Source organism: Macaca thibetana, chromosome 9 (assembly GCF_024542745.1).
Source record: "Macaca thibetana thibetana isolate TM-01 chromosome 9, ASM2454274v1, whole genome shotgun sequence".
NCBI classification, from domain to species: Eukaryota; Metazoa; Chordata; class Mammalia; order Primates; family Cercopithecidae; genus Macaca; species Macaca thibetana.
The window spans coordinates 101,186,940-101,204,890 of NC_065586.1; the positions used below are offsets into that span (position 1 = coordinate 101,186,940).

The following is a 17,951-nucleotide window of genomic DNA, read 5'->3' on the forward strand; positions in this document are numbered from 1 at the left end:
AACTCAGGATTCATGTTAGGATATTAAAGACTCTGGAGAAGTGCTGAATGAAGAATCCTGCCAAACTTGAAGTCACTGATTCCCAAACTTATTTCACTACAGAATCCTTTTCTTTTGTCACATGTGATAAATCCTTCAGAACTACCTCTGAGGGGCATATTTTGAAAAACCTTTTATGGGAATGAATACATGTTTCAAATGGAAAATTAGCCCTTCCTCCTAATCAGAAAGTGTTTTATTAATTAGTATTCCTTTATGCATGCTTACTATTTTTACCTTGGTTGTAACAAGTTTTGTACAAATTTGCATTTTACACTTGCCTGCTATAACGTGAAAATGTTTCTTACTTTTATCTTGCTTTCATTTTAGCAGAAGTTATGGCTACACAAATGGAGATTAAGAGGAATACACCAAAGTATATAGAATGCTTAATTATATGCTTAATGAAAAAAAAAGTTTGGTTAGGCACAGTGGCTTGTGTCTGTAATCTCAGTACTTTGAGAGGCTGAGGTGAGAGGATTGCTTGAGGCCAGGAGTTCAAGACCAGCCTGGTCATTATAGTGATACCCTGTCTCTACAAATAAATAAAAAGTGAGCTGGCCATCATGGCATGCCCCTGTAGTCCCAGCTACTCAGGAGGCTGAGATGCAGGGATCACGTGTGCTCAGTTCAAGGCTGCAGTGTACTCTAGCTTGGATGACAGAGATTAGGCCACTGCCATCACAGAGATTAGGCCACTGTACTCTAGCTTGGGTGACAGAGTGAGACTCTGTCTCAAAAAAAAATTTTTTTTGGAAGTTGTACTCATTCTGTATCTCTTTTAAACATCTTATGAACACTCCATTAAAAACTCATGTGATAGCTGTTTATGCCTCACACAACTTAGCGATGTGAGTGTGTGTTGAGGATGGTGGTGACAAATACCTTGTACATCACACATTCATACCAACATCTTTGGAAGCAATGGCTTCAACCCATTTCTTCTGCATCCACAAAACTATATTCAGATTTTAAAATGAAGATTGCTTAAGCATTCTATGAAAAGTCAACTTTTTTTGTTTGTTTGTTTTGTTGTTTTGTGTTGTTTTGTTCTTTGTACATGGTTCACAGTAGTTGGGAGAGAAAAGGGAGTTGGAATTATTGCTCTTGACTCAACAACTGAGCTATCTCCAGCATGTTTGCCCCTTACAGGCCTACTATTATTTCATCAGTAGCTGTTATTGCAACTATTATTTTGCCTGTATTTGGAACTATGGAGGTTTTACAATAGACTAAGGCAGAAAAAGGAAATACTTGTTTTTCTGCTGTTTCACCTATAGAACAACAGCCTTTGCTGAGCTGAGATGGTCCAGTTTCTCAATGTGCCACCACTCAGAAGTCCAGAATTCAGGGAAAAAAAAAAAAAAGGAAAGAAAACGAAAGAGAGAGCCCTCTGCTGTTTCTGAACAAACTCTTGAGATGATAAGGCAGTTGGCCAACTAGGAAGTCAGGTTAGTAGAGGAGGAAAGGAGAAAAGCACACTGGGCTAGATGAGCTGTGCCGTTGTTTCTGAATGAAATTAAGTGCATAAGAGGCAACATTTTCCTATATTTTGCAAAGAGCAAGAGGAGAAGGTTCCAGCTGCTGTCATCTACCCTCTTCCTTTATGCAGTAAAAAAAAAAAAACAAAAAAAACAAGTCCCTAGGTCCTGATAATTGTGTTTTGTCTCTTCTGCACTCTGTGCTTCTTTCATATATGCACCCAAGGGGAAATATAAAAGTTTATGCCTGTGCTGGCTAGCCAAGTGGTAGTTTTGAATATTCCATTTTTGTAATTATCACTTCTCCATTTCTGATATATAATTACCATGATTATTCTTTTAGGTGTCATGTGAGTCATGGCAAAAGAACTTATTTTACATAGGCATTTTTTTTTATTCAAAGATAGAATTCAAGGTTTTCTAAAGCTCTAAACCACTATGTTGAAGAGATATGCTTTGTATAGGTTAGGGATGTAAATATTAACTTGTTATCTCTTTGAGAAAAGACAAAATATGCATTTCTCTGGGTGTAGCACAAACCTTGGCTTAAGTGGGACCTCTTTAACCTATGATTCCCTCATCCATCTAATGGGAACAGTATTTTTCTTGTCAATTTCATAAGGTTATTGAAAGGAGCAGATGTATCAAATGGACACTTGGCAATTTCACTTCATTGATTTAAGTACTATGTTTATTACCTGTCCTCAAGAACATGTCACATAAGTGATTTGTCATTTTGCTGGGCAAATATGTGAATCTCATGTACGGTAAGGCTGATGCCCATGGACATGTGATAACAACTGAATGGGTCTAATTTATTGCCAATAATCCACATCTCAGCCGAACATTATTGTTCTCTACTTTTTGTTGAGTCATAATTCTTATGAAGTGAGCAAGCAAAGCAAAAGAATAACATGCATGAAAATGATTTCTTTGGGAGAGAGGGTGTAGAGGGAAGAGGTATTGAGGATGGTTGGGGAATGTTGAGCGGAAAGCAGGCATGGTAAAAACAAGACATTGAAATGAGAGATGATGTTAAAAAGACTTAACTTATGGTATGTAGACAAATAGATTGAACATGGGATTCAGAAGAAATATTACAAATAACAGTATTTGATTGTTGTGATTCACAGCTTTGCTCCTGTGACCCTGCACAAATATTCTTATTTATAAGCTGGACATTTGCAAGTGTCCTAAAGGATAGATCCTTCATGACTGTCCAGTTTCTTCTCCCATGCTACTCTCAGTTGTTGGCAACTAGCAGCTTAGAGGGGGATTTGTGCAGAAGAACGCTGTGTTCCAGAAGTGATTTCTGATGAGGACACAACAGAAAGAATGAACCATGTGCATGTCTCTCATCTGTTCTCTCATCTACAGTGATGACTGTTGTAATGGTTGTGAAAGTACATTGGAAATTGTAAGGAGTTATTATTATCCACATCTTCATTAGTACCCCACCTTGCTTGTGGGTTAGGCAGAGCATGGAACATAATATTCATTAGCATCAACACTAAGAGCTTCATCTGGAAATATTTTTATGAATTCTGGATGTTCTAATTCAATCAAGATAGGTCACCTAGGAATCTTACACCATGGAATGACTCAGCCATCAATCTCATGCCACAAGAAAAAAGACAACTGACATGAACATTCCTTGTTTATATGTGACCCTTCCACTCACTTAGTACCTGGTCACCAGGTAATCACCAGAGCTGTCTAAAGCTCCCCCCACTTTTTTAACCTCAGCTGCTTCAGAAATTATAATTTGCATGGAGAGCACATAAATGGAGTAAATGTCCTTAACATATTGCCTTCATTCTTCCTAGGCTCTGCTATGGCGAGTTGTTGTCATGGGGGAAAAGCTTTTCTGTTTTTTTTTTTTTAATATTTTAAAAAAATATCCTACTGAGCTACAAATGAATAGTATTCCACTCTTCCCTTGGGAGATATTTAACAGGCAGGCATATTCTGCAGTGGGAAGATTTTGTTTTCCTTTGTACATCCAATGTGAATACTTGTTGTGATTCACAGCTTTGCTCCTGTGACCCTGCCCTCTCCCAACATGCTCAGCCTCTTTGGGCATCTTTTCCAATGAAGTCATAGGTGTGCTAGACCTTCCAGAATTCTCTGTGTAACCAGAATGATCTCAAAGTGCCTCTGGTCTCTGATAGCATTCACTGGTATGGTGTCCTAAAAGAGGAAAGGAATGTCTCCAGTGCCTCCTCTTTACTGATTTCCCTCCTCTCCTCCTTAATTATTCTCACTCTTGAAAGAATAAGGTCCCTTTTTTGTCTCTCTTCTTTACCGTTGCTGCAGGAAATTGTTCTGATAAAGTAATGTACTCGAAGGTATCAGGGACTTCAATTCTTACCCCTTTTCTGAGATATTTGGATTGCAACATGGACTGGCTTGAGCATTAGGAAACCTTTAAGAAGACAACAGACATACTAGAAGTTCTATATCAGGCCATGTTAGGCGATGCAGGGAATGTGTGTCGTGAAGACTGCTGTATCTGCTATGATGCCTGGTTTAGGATGAAAAGTGGCTGCTGTGTAGAGGTAGGTAGGTTGGACTCTAGGTCTTTATTGTACTTTGCTTAAGGCCAGCTTATACACTATGGATTTCTAGTGATGTTTGTGCCAGCAGCTTCTCATCCCTTTTTCAGAAAGGCCATGAGGGAAGGGAGGAAGAATGGAAAAACAAACTGTCCCTCCTGGTGTGTGTAGACGGGAGGTCCTAGGGAAGTGCCCTTTAAAAAAGAAAGTAGTGATAACGAAAAAGGAGACAGACAAAACCCTTTCATGACAGTCTTTCCTTTCCAATCTTTCATGATTTTAGTTTTCCAAGCCTCTTTTTGTATGCATATGTTCTTTTATATGTAGCCTAAATATATACATGTGAGTGTGTATAATCTGCCTTTCTCTTCTTAATGTTCTATCCTTGCAATTTTTGTGTCATTATAAAATATAACCATTTTTAATTTGTGCAATATCTTGTTACACAAAGATACATGCTTTATTGCTATTTTATTTTTATCAGACATTGAAAATTTTCACATTTTTGATGATCATAGGTAATAGTTTTACTGACATTTGTATGCATAGGTCTTTAATATCAAGAATTATTTTCTTGGACCAGTGTTTTAGGTAGCCCAAATAAAGACTTGACTGCATTTTTTTTTGCAGTCTCAACAGTGTCACATTTCAGTAATAAGACCCCAATTCAACACTAAAAGTATTTTAGCAAAGTAGCTTTTTACTGAACCTTTTCTTGAAGAGGGTTACAAAGCAGCATTACATCAACCAACACATGAGTTTTCCTAAAACTGCACTGTTCATATCTGTCCTGACTATCATGGGAGTTACTGTCTCATCCTCTCCTTCCCTTTCATGGACTCTAAAGCTATTCTATTACAGTGATTTAATTGTCCACAGTCCATCCCCTTCCAGAACTCCCCTTACACCCACACACTTTTCCCCAAGTCTCATAGCTTTTCTTATGTAGAACGATCTACCCTCTCTCCTTAACCCTCCATCTATCACCCTCACCCACCCCGGTAATATACCTTAGGTGTACATTCCTTAGAACACGGAGGAGGGAGAATTGGTAATAGTTAGGGTTTAATATTAGTTAAGGTTTAGTATTTTTGGTTTAATCACTACTAAAAGAAGAAGTTTATTATATCAAAATATACACGTTTTGAAGAATAAAATCATGTCCTTTGCAGCAAAATGGGTGGAGCTAGAGGCCATAATTCTAAGTGAATTAACATAGGAACAGAAGACCAAATACCACATGTTCTCACTTATAAGCAGGAGCTAAACCTTGGACATGAACATAAAGGTGGGAACAATAGACATTGGAGACTACCAGAAGGGTGTGAGGGGGCAAGGGCTGAATAGCCTTGTTTATTGTAAATATCTGTGTGTGTACATAAACACACACAAGTCATGTATGTACATGCTCATTTAGAGAAGTGTTAATTTCATTAGTACTAATACTTCACTAGAAGTACTAATATGAATCTCATTGTCTGGATTTTAGACACCCATCTCAGCCTAATAGCAGCTCTGGGTGGAGGATGAAGGTTGGAGAAGCAGGAAGTGAAAGTTGAGGATGGTTACCTTGAGATAATGTGGTTGGAGTGAATACTCTTGCACCTCTTGCCTGAATTTGAGCTCTATAGATCTCACCTGTTCTGGAATATATCCTATAATTTGCTTCAAAAGTGGGCTCCTTCTATTCATTTAGGAACTTCTTTTGACCCTCGACCATGGTTCTTGAAGAGTCAGCTGCTGAATCATCCTTAGGCTGTTAATATATTATCCATGACAGAGTCAGAGTTAAAGAATAGACAGAATGGCTTGAGATGGCTTCCTGGAAAATCAAGATCTTTTCAAACAAAGTTAACATTATGGGCTGAATTTTTGAAGCTGCCTCTAAATGTGCATCTACAATTTTGCAAACACAGTCATTTGCAATCTGAAGTAATGGGATTTAGGCATCGACCTGATATAAGGGATCAGATTTTAAGGTCATTGCAAACCAGGGTATGCCACAAATAATATTTAATTCAGCTCTTCTTTACATTTTTAAAATGGTGCAGCAATTTAAAAATACATTACATTCAAAATAATACATGCAAGGTCAGGAGGGGAAATGTGAAAGCTCAGCTTGCAAGCAGAAATCAGTTTCTGCTTTGCTGATGGTGGCTACCCATGCTGTAAGTCTGCTTGCATCTTGGCTGTGGAATAGCTGTCTTAATGCTAAGACTAAAATGCAGTGTTCATAAGGTGCATGTGGTAGTTAGCCATGGCACTGAGCAAGACAGAATGGTCAACTCTTTGGATGAAGTCAAGACTTGCCAGATTTTTGATGATTATGCTGAGTACATGTAAGTTCTGTGAAGTAGGAGACCTATATAGCTATACACCTAATGACTTCTTTGCTATGAAAAGTGGGAGTCATGTTTGGTCTTGCCTTGGGAGATCTGAAAAGATTTGTATGCATTAAACATGGAATTCAAAGACAGCTACATCCACTCACCTAATCCAGTGTACCAAAAATTCCATAGTGCACATGGAAACACCATTGGTTTCTCTTTCTCTGGCTTTGTGGCCAGTGATTCCTTAGTTAGAGGCACATGGCTTCCAAATACTTATTCCACCCAGATGACTACGCAAAGGGCATGAGAAATACTCATTTTGCTCAGAAACAGTGAAATCTAACTTTATTTTCACTCACTGATAATAAACTTGCAGAGGGGAGCAAACTTTACTGTTGTCACAGTGGGTGAGATTTCAGGACCTTATTGTCTGATGAGGGTGGTGGGTCAGAAAAGCCCCCACATAGAGACTTTGACTACTGCCATCTTCCTGGAACTCAGATTGCCTTCAGTACTTGCATGTTACATTAAAAAGTGGGGAGAGTTGAATAGGTTGGTGGTGATGAGTTGTTAACTTCCATGAGCAGGAATAGGACAATTGGAGGGCTAGGGAGAAGCCTAGAGAGAGAAGATGACAATGTTGAGCTCAGCGCCCAAGGATAAAGTACCAAATTGAAGGCATAGAGGCTATTTAAAATGCAGGTTGGATACTGGGTTGCACGCAGGAGAAACCATCCTTTCCTCCCCATTGAGGAAATCTGTTATTGTTCTGTTCCAGTTTGGTCTGGGGCTGTGCGTTAGTCAGTGCTGGCTGTCAAAACAAAATACCACAGACTGGTTCCAGGCCTAAGCAACGGAAATTTGCAGTTCTGGAATCTGAAACTGCAAACAGGGTGCCAGGATGGTTGGCTTCTGGTGAGGGCCCTCTTCCAGGTTGTAGAGGGCCACCTTCTGGATATATCCTGCCATGGTAGAGAGAGAGAGGGCAAGCTCTCTGGTGCACTTTCTTATAAGGGCACTAATCACATTATGAGAGCCCCACCCTCATCCAAACCTAATTCCTTCCCAAAGGCCTTATCTTCAGATACCATCAGTTTGGAGTTTAGAGCTTCAACTTTTTTTTTTTTTTTTGGAGAGATACAGTTCAGTCCATAGCAGGATGTAAAACAGGGAACAACTTGGGAAGGAATGCACAATTTTTAGAGACACTTCCACCAAGAGGTGTCATGGAGCAGAAGTGGCTAAGGCTTGTCGAGGAAGTGGAGAGGCAATGCCAAAAATACAAATGTATTATTTAAAAGACACAGACACACACTAGCTATTTTTTTTTTTTTTTCTGGTTGGAAACACAATATATCTCATAATCATTCAAGGGAAGGCAAAAAAATAAAAAGAAAATAATTACCTATAATTTTACTGCCCAGAAAATACTTCTTAAAAAATCAAATACATCTTCATAGCCTTTTTTCCCTAGTATAATTTTAAACATATATTTAAATTTTTGTCATTCAGATCATATTGTTGATAAAATTTTAAATCTTTTAAAAGTGAAATTGAACATTCTCCTGTACCATCCTCTACTCTTTCTAAACATTTTAAAGCTTGTATTGAATTGTATTCTAATCTATGGATATATAATAATGTAATCTCTCCTTTGTTATTTGATATTTTATCTTCTGAAATTTTACTATTAAAGTAAGCACTATAATGTTGTTTTAGAAACATTGAAGTAATTATTTGTTCAAGGTCTGACTATTATAATTTTTTTAGGATAGACTACCAAACAATACATATAAAAATATAGTCATGCCAAATCCAAAGAGTTTACACCAGTTTCCACTACAACTAAAATACCATTTCACTATACCACATAAAAATTTAATCTAAAGAAGTTATCTATTTTAATATGCAAAAATGGGTTTTCCTTGTTTTAATTTGCATTTCTTATCAGACCAGTGAGTTTAGACATGCTTTTGTATATTTATTAACCATTGTATTTTCTTTTATGTGACCATCTGTTTTTGTTTCTTCTTTATTATGGGTTATTTATATTGTCTCTCATTTTGTTTCAATATTGTATCATTTATTCTTTGGCTTTTAATTGCATTATGCTTTTTAGCATACTTTATACTTACAAAAATTTATGTTATCGAATCTTTCATTTTCCCTTTATAATGTTTTTATTACTTTGTTTATCAAACACCCATAGCCTGTGATCATGTAAATACAAACAAATTTTTTTATTTGAAATGCTGCCTTATTCAATCATATATATTAGATATTATATATATATATATAAGGCATAAAAATATTTAGCATTTTCCAACAGTATATTTTAGAAATCTCATATTAATAGTTATCTATGTCATCTAGTGACTATATAACAATTTAATCATTTTAATAATTTAATAATTTTCCATATTTTTAAGATTTATAGGATTTCTATTTTTTTTAAAAGTAAAATGAAGTGTAGTGAACATCTTTTCACTTAATTCTGTGCCCATATTTTGGACTGATTTCCTCTGATGGTTTTTTAGGTAAGATAAACTCTGGTCTGAGGTTAGGAGCCCTCGAGGTCTCAAGATCGGTGGCATTTTTGCAGCTTTCGTTTTACCGGATTGGTCAGTCTTCTGTGCCCTGTGGCCAGAACACATTGTGTTTAATTGTTGTTTATAACACAATAGAATGTCTGGCTGGGTAAGTCTCTTCTCTGCAAAATACAACAAAATAGAACAAAAATAGAACTCTTCTTTTTCAAAATATTCTTGGTTTATTTTACTTATTGATTCATCCAAATGAATTTAGAATCACCTTGTCATGTTTCAAAATCTCTTCCTCCCCATAAAGCAGCTAATTAGACTATTAATTAGAATTTCAGCAAAGCTATACATTCATTTGAAAATAATGGAATTTTTTTCAATATCCGGTTTTCATGTTTGGCCACGTGATTTGTCTCTCTTTTTATTCCATTCTGTTCATTCCTTAGTAAAGTTTTCTTCATATTAGCCCTACGTGTTTTTAATTAATGTTATTCCTATGAATATTCAGTTTTGGTGCTATTGTAAGTAAAGACATGTTGTACACAGCATCTCCCTTCAGATTGCCATGACTGAACAGGGTAACCTTGAGATATATATGTAATTTGCCTAAGGACACATATAGTTGCTCGTTGGTGCCCTACAATTCTTCAGACTACAAAGAAAATATGCTTTATAAACTTCAAGTTATTAGAAGAGTGTGATGTGAGTAAAGATAAACACCTATGGGGATATTTGGGATCTAAATACAAAACTCTGCCCTTAATAGTTACGTGGCTTTTGGCAGTTGCATTTAACCTTTGTGACCAGTGCGCCACCAGTCAGAAAGGATACCAGATGCTACCTCCTGCCTTTCCCCCCTGGCTGAATGTCATTCCTCTTAGCCTGGAGCACAGTAAGTGCTTAATAAATACCAGCTATGAAATTAATAATAAAACAGCTTATAATAAGAGGAGATAATTGGAATAAATGACTATCCTTGTTAATTTGGTAGCAAATGGCACATAGCATCACTTTGAAACTAAGCAAGTTAGAAAGCATCTGCACTTTTTTCAACATTCAAATCCCATTGCCTAATAGTCAGAGTTCATATTTTTGACCTGTTTTTCCAGTAATCAGCATATGGCTTATTATTATACTTGCTAAAACTACTATTTTTAGAGGAAAAGTATTTCTGGCTTGATATTAATAAAATTAAATAAAATTCAAAATCCTTAAACTAAAATTGTGTTATATCAGATCATGTGTACTTTAGCAGACGTAATGCAAATGTTGAGATAAATTCTTGCACATTGAAGAGGGACCATGGCCAGAAATGGGAAGCACCAAAAGAGTATTAAAGGAAGTATTAGGACTGCTCAGAAGATAAAGGTTTCACGCCATCCTGGTGTTCCCAGAAAAGAGTTCCTGGAGGAGATGTGATGGAAGAATCCTGAAGAATGGTTTGAATTGCCAAGTAAGAAAGTGAAACAGGTCCTTCTGGAAGGAAGAACAACTGGATGAAAGCTGAGGTCATATGTCCAGAGAGTAGGTAGTTAATCCGCTAAAATAGGGTCTCTCAACCTCGATGTTTTTGACATTTTGGGCTGGATAATTGTCCTTTGCATTCTAAGATGTTAACTAGATCCCTGGTTTCTACTCAGTGAGTGCCTCCTGCAGCCCTCTAGTTGTGACAACCCGAAAATGTGTGCAGACATTGCAGAATGTGCTCTGAGGCACAAAATATTTTGCCCCTCACTCCCAGCAACTGTGTTAGAAAAAAAAAAAAAGTTTGCATTGAAGAGCAATGAGAAATAAAGCAGAGATATAGATCAGATTCAGATTGTGAAGCTCTTCACATGCCAGGTAAGTGGTTTGGACTTGTCTATCTTGGTAATAGAGGACATTCATCTTTTGTGCAAGAGAATGGCATGATATTCATGTTTTATGAAGATTTATTAACATTTGGCACTTTCTTGTAATGCTTAAGTGCATTTATACGCAACTGTCTCTCAATAGATGAGCTACTGACTTATGACAGATGCAAATCTTCTAAGGCATCCTGATCTCAAGTTCCATTCTCCAGTTAAAAATTATACAGTTGTACACTTTAAATGTGTGTACCAAATGTGTATGTTTTGAAACCATACATTTTTATTTAATTGAAAACAGCATTAAACATTTTTAAAAACTAAACTGAAGATAATCATTTTAACACAATACTTTCTTCCTTTCTTGCCCTCTTGGAAGTTTTATACACGTGAAAATAATTTCTCACAAAATTTCAGTTACGTTGTATGACTATTTTATGTCTTTAAAAAAAACCCTTACACCTAACATAAACAGTTTGCTGCATATGTACATAGTATTCATAAAGATCATTTTGGTAGTGTCAGAATATTCCACTGAATTGATATACTCTCATTTATACTCAAGAGTTATAGAAAAGTTAGAGTGGGAAGAACCATGAGAGATTATCTGGTCTAGTGATTTCTCTAACAGTACAATTGGAAGCCTTATGGGTAGTCTGACACATTGCCTAAGGTACTACATTAGGTATAGAGAAGGCTGTGGGATGCTTAGTGATCAAGTTCTTACACCCATCATTTTTGGTCCAGCCAGAAGTACTCAGATTTTTAATTAGTTTTATATATTAGACTTCTGTATAAGTTTTTTTTTTTTTTAATGATAGAAGGCCATTCATTAAAGAAGCAAATGAAAATATTTAGAAAATCATTGATCTAGAATGGTCTTTTCATTTCACACAAGCTGCATATGGGTATAACAGTCTGCAGGTTATCTTTCCTCAGTGCCCACACCACCCTGAAATGTCTAATTCCATAGTGTAGACACTGCTTGAATGGTTAAAGTCTTTGCCAAACTACCCAAACCATTGTTTTAGGACGATGCCACCTGGTGACCCATTGCTATATCAGTGGGCTCACCCTGATTTGGTGAGAAGATAACTGGCCACACTCATATGGACATGATTTTGGCCAGTTTGGTGTTAATGCATGGTGCTAATGCATTGGATTGGAAGAAATAGACCCCTTCATTTACTTGGTGGCGAATGGCACTGAGGATCATTCACTCCCACCCTAGCCTGTTTAGTTCTCAAAGGGATGCCTAAAATAGATTCTTGAAGCAATTAGGCTTTTTCAGCTGTCAGTGTATTGCTTTTTAAAGGCACTGACCTTCTTCCTCTATACATGTCTGTATTTCTGAATGTAGTATATTCTACCATTTCAATCCTCATTGCTTACAAATACAATGAGGGACAAAATTCTCATTTAGGAATCCTGAAATCTTTCCAAATCAGGACACATTCTCCCCTTTTAGGCATCTCACCTGCTTCCGCTCTTTGAAAAGACAGTCTGGATGATGGATTGGGGGCTTGTCCCACCTCCTCTCATCTCCTCGCTGGACAGCCCTGTCATATTCAGACATTCTCCAACCTTTTCCCCTAACAGCGTGTTGAAGAGAGCTGTCAAGTAATTTGGGCAGAACTGTGCACAATGGAGGCAGAGAGAGAGGGAACCCCTGAGGGATCCCAGCTCTGCAGACTTAGCATTTTGGATGGATGCAAGGAGACTGAAGCATTGAAGAGGTCAGACCCTGGAACCAGTCTGATCTATAAAAGGCACCACAGTGTGCAATAATTGCCGAGGAGTGGGCTAAAAGCACTAGGGGATTTAAAATGGGATGGCCATGCCCTTCTCCAAGTGACACTGGGAATGCGAGGTCTGAGATCCCATCCTGCTTCCTAACATTTCTTAACATTACTATCTTCAGTTAACAAGTGTCATGGAAAGATGTGACAATGAAATAGAACAAATGGAGTTGGGTTATATGACTGTTTTCCACTTTTAATTGGAGATTTAGAACATGAGTTACATAATTGAGGGAAACATACGTTCATCCATTTTTTTAATGAGATTTTTTAGGATTTTTCCAGAGCTGAAAGAAATTCAACAAGTTAGGAGAAGAAAAGAAAACAGTTCATGGACTCTGAAGTGTAATGGAAAGAGCATTGGAGTAGGAGGCGGGACTTCTTGTTGCTAATTCTACTCCTGCCACTGGGCAGCCAGGTCTTGGGGCACTAATAGGATTCCTCTGGCTTTCTGCATCCTCATCTGTAAAATTCAAAGGGGTGATGCCCAAGGGAGGACCAGCAGTGAATACCCGAGGTGCTTGCTAAAAATGCAGACTCTAGATAGAAGGAATAAATGCAGTGTTCAATAGAATAGAGTAGAATAACTATACTTAAAAAAATATATTGTACTTAGGTGACAGGTGCCCTAAATATCCTAATTCAGTCACTATGCATCATATACATGTAAAAAATTATGTACCCCACAACTTTGCACAAATAAAAAGAAATTTAAAAAATGCAGATAGATTATTGGGCCCCACCTGGAAATCCCTGATCTGGATGTCTGGACCTGGGCCTCAGGAATCTCCATCTGAACAAGCTCTGCTGGCAATACCTTTGTACACTAGATTTTGAGAACTAGAGGAGGTAGTTAAGAGGTTGTTTTGAAAACCAGGGAGACAAATTAGTGGAGTCCCAGGTGCTCCCCTTTGAGTAGTACAAACCGGTTTCCCCTTATCAAAAACTCCCTCCTTTCTCCACCGTGCTTGAAACACACAGTGGAAAGGGTTGTTCCAACCAATGAAGACATTGCCACCTCCAGGCATCTTTTCAAAATGCATACACTCCTGCTAAATGAGATAATATACTTCAGTGTGCTTTGCAGGCTGCAAAGGATCTTTAAAATGCTTTGTAACTGTAAAATGCTATATTGTTCTTAGTCTTTATTAGAATAATGCCTGTAGTTTTTATTAACATTATGGCATGAATTAGGTTACTGATTTTATCTATGCCTGTTTAGATGTACGTAGGAATTCCATTGAAAAGACACTTTTGAGTCCCCACTCTTTGAACAGTGCATATGTACAAAGGGATATGAAGGACAGTAGGTAGGGGTTGTTCCAATTTCTGACTCTCTCTAAGGTGATAAATTATGCATTCAAGCCCATTGTCACATGGCTCTCAGTGTTTTTCCACTATATGCAGTGTGCATTTCCCCAATCCCTTGACTTGGGCTCATCCATGTGACTTGCTTTGGCTGAGTTTAGCAAATGTGACACAAGAGGAAGCTCTGCCATTTCACTGTAGCTGTGGCCCCTCACCCCAGGCCCCATCATGAACCCACAGAGCAACCTGAGCCTTCCCCTCTATGGGATGCCAAGCTCTGCTGGATTCCTAGCATGAAGCAGAGCCTCCCATTGAACCCAGCCTAGAAAAGCTGATCCCAGCTGGCCTTAGATGTACCAGCAAAATACATAACTGTTGGTTTAAGCTGCTGAATGTTGAGGTAGTTTATTATGCAGCAAAAGCTAAACTGATACAGTAGGACAAAGACAAGTTGAGATAAATGGACAAATGGCTGATACAAAGGATTGTTAAGTACCAGGAGACAGGTGCAGCCTGTGATAGAGGTGTCAGAGGAGTGGCATCAGTAACGTGTTCATGGAAGAGCTGGCATTTGAGGGGGGTTTGAAAGGTGGTTTCAATTTCAACAGGCAAGCTTGTGTACATGCTTGTGGACCCTCTGGCATGGTGGGTAATGGCAGACATTTCAGCCACAGGAAGGAGAAAGAGGAGAGTTCCCCAAACAGAAAAACGTGAAGTGTGTTTAGGAAATTGTTAGTAGGTCCGTCTGTCAAGAAGTTCAGATTCTATGCTTCTTAGAGAGAGAGAGAGGCCGATAAACCTAGAAAAGAAGATTAAAGTGATAACTTAGAAGCTTTAAATGCCTGGCATTAAAGGGTTGCACTCAGGGGCAAAGCATGCTCAGGACTGGTCTTTAGGAAACTCATTTTTACAGCCGGGTGAAGGGCAAATTACACAAGGAAGAGCTGGAGACCAGGTGGCCAATTAAAAGGCTATTCATTGCTGGGAGCAGTGAGTCCTGGAAAGAGGAGATGGAAATCCAGGAAATTCTAGAATATGTGGCTTGCAATTTAAAAAAGTTAAAAAGGCCAGGCGTGGTGGCTCACGCCTGTAATCCCAGCACTTTGGGAGGTCGAGGCAGGAGGATCACCTGAGGTCGGAAGTTCGAGACCATCCTGACCAACATGGAGAAACACCGTGTCTATTAAAAATACAAAATTAGCTGGGCATGGTGGTGCATGCCTATAATCCCAGCCACTTGGGAGCCTGAGACAGGAGAATCCCTTGAACACGGAAAGCAGAGGTTGTGGTGAGCCGAGATCGCGCCATTGTACTCCAGCCTGGGCAACGAGAGTGAAACTCCGTCTCAAAACAAAAAACAAACAAAAAAGTTAAAAATAATTTAAGTATAGAAAATAAATTCAAATTAATTTGCAATCTTCAAATGTTTCCTGTAATGTGTAATATCTAGAAACTAGAGTTCTACTTGGAAACAAATTCAAAAGTTAAGGTGGCCACTAATTTATAGACTTTACAAATAGTTTTTTTAACAAGGGCTCAACTTCAGCATAATATTTACACATTTGTTGGAAAGCTGTGCTCTGGACTTAGGTATCATTTCTCCCAGGGTAAGAAAGCACTGAAGAAAGTTCTTTGAGTAGTTTTTTGTTTGTTTTGGGGGGTGAGGTAGGGTGGGAGAGATGTGGTAAGTGGTGTTCCTTTCTTTTGAGACAGAGTCTCCTTCTGTCACCCAGGCTGAAGTGCAGTGGCACGATCTCGGCCCACTGCAAGCTCCACCTCCCAGGACATGCCATTCTCCTGCCTCAGCCTCCCAAGTAGCTGAGACTACAGGTGCCCGCCAGCACACCCGGCTATTTTTTTGTATTTTTTAGTAGAGACAGGGTTTCACCGTGTTAGCCAGGATGGTCTCGATCTCCTGACCTCATGATCTGCCCGCCTCGGCCTCCCAAAAAGCTGGGATTACAGGCGTGAGCCACCGCGCCTGGCCCCCTTTTTAAAATAGACCTCCAAATAGAGAGTGGGTGACAGAGCAAGACCCTATCTCAAAAAAATAAAATAAAATAAAATAAAAGATAGTTGTGTGCAAGAGGTTTAGGAGCTGTCAGGAACACCACCACCTTTGTGGAATGAGGGATACGGTGTGGGTGGAGAAATAGGCTGCCTGCGATGCAGGTGCAGCAGCTGATCTTATAGCACTTGTGTAGCTGGGATGGCCCTTCAGAAATGTCCAGCCTTGAACCAAAGGATTGGGTCTTTATGTCTCCACAGTGACCGGCCATGAGATGTGGGCTGCCACCAGGGCAGGGGTATGACCCTAGTGAGGTAGCTGTCATCAGCTATGAAAAATTCCCAGAGAGCAACTCAGCTGAGAGCCGTGAGCTACCCACACCCCAACACTTAGGATAAATTCCTGGGACAGAGAGGGATTCAGGTGGCGTCCACCTTTGGAGAGAGTTATTTATTCCAAATCCTTGTTATTTTCCTAAGAGGCAAAATTAATTTTGATAATAATGGTGTTAAATAACAATGAAATAATACATGAATGGCAATAACAATAAGAATGTATCATTTATTGAAAGCTTATGTGATGTCAGGCAATGTACTAAGTCCACAGCATGCGTTACTGCACTTACGTTTTTAAGAAACATGCAGGCAGAATAATGTAATGGCCCAGCTTATGGGGTTGGCCGCAGACTGTATAGGTTTGTATTGCTCATTAGCTGTGTGTCTTGGGCACCCAGGGCCTCCGTTTCTTCATTCAAAAAATGAACAGCAATCTGTCTCCTAGGGTTGTGGTGTTATATGAATTAGAAAATAGTGGAGCTGGTTTGTGAGCTAGAAAGTGGGAGAACTGTTCTTTCTGGGTTCAAAGCCCATGTTGTCAAATTTAACTTTTGGTGTTTGTGGGAGGATAGACCAGAGCAGGGTGCCACGATGGGGACCCTGTGTAGTGGGAGGGTGTTGAGTATTTCAGCAGTTGGAGAGGTCAATGTTAAAAGTGCAGTGAAGGACAAAAGGGTAAGAGGCAGAAGGGTGTGGAAGACCACCAAGCTCACAGTGTTTACCTGGCTTCCCCAGCAAGGGCTAGCCCTGTTATAAAAAGAACAAAACCTAGAGACTCAAAACTTCATTCCTTTTTGTACTGAACCCCACCCTTGAGTGTTTGTTCAAGGAAGTGCCCAGTTTCTTGACTGTCCTCCATGGCCTGGATCATGCTTGTGAGGCACTTTCATTCAGCCCCACCACAGTGCCAGGCTCCATCAGACACCTTTTGATGGAGGTGATGGTCTTTTAGGCTTGGAAATCTGGAAATCTACTCTGGTTATATGAGGAGACTTGTCACCTCAGGTATGATTGCTGAACTGGGAAGTGGGTGGAACGAAAGAAACAGCAGCTGGGGGAAGTGACCATGAAACTTACTGTTGTATGTCATTAATCACTAATTGCTGAATGATTTTATTATATGGCAGCCATAAAATATCACTTGAGGTTTTACAGCCTGTGCTAGCTTTAAGAAAACAATTCCTTATGTCAAAATGACTATTAAATTAAGTGATTCCATATTAAACATCCTATGGACTCCCAATGATTTATGAGGCTGTGTAATGACTAAGAATCCTTCCTTCCTGCTGCTCGCAGGAAACCAGCAGCCGTTTTTGGAACAGCTACCGACCTTGGGAACCTGAGAGATGTGCTCGTTTCTAAGACACCTGGACAATTGGAGTTAAAACACTCTGATTTTACAGATAAGGAAACTGAGGCCCAGGGAGATAAAGTGACTTACCCAGAATCACTGCGTAGAAAATGTGGCTACACTGTATCTGTTGTGCTGATTGTTACTAATAATTCTTTATTTGTCCTGTTATTCCCAGCCATCCCTACTGTCTCTCTTTAATAAGAGGCAAACTGAATCTTGGAAAAATCTTTTGTATGTAACTTCAAATATAACCACTTGTGAGATAAGGTGTGATGCCTTTCGGTCACACCTGTTTGCATTTGTTGCCCTGAATTTGCTTTTACATGTTTTTGATGGAGTTAGACCCAGTAAATTG

General features: G+C 38.9%; 1 protein-coding gene across 1 annotated transcript in view; it reads left to right on the plus strand.

Annotated features, from left to right (window-relative positions):
• Nucleotides 1–17,951, plus strand: part of SORCS3 (sortilin related VPS10 domain containing receptor 3) — a 612,976-nt gene that overhangs the window by 389,627 nt on the left and 205,398 nt on the right. The gene's annotated exons all lie outside the window — the stretch shown is intronic.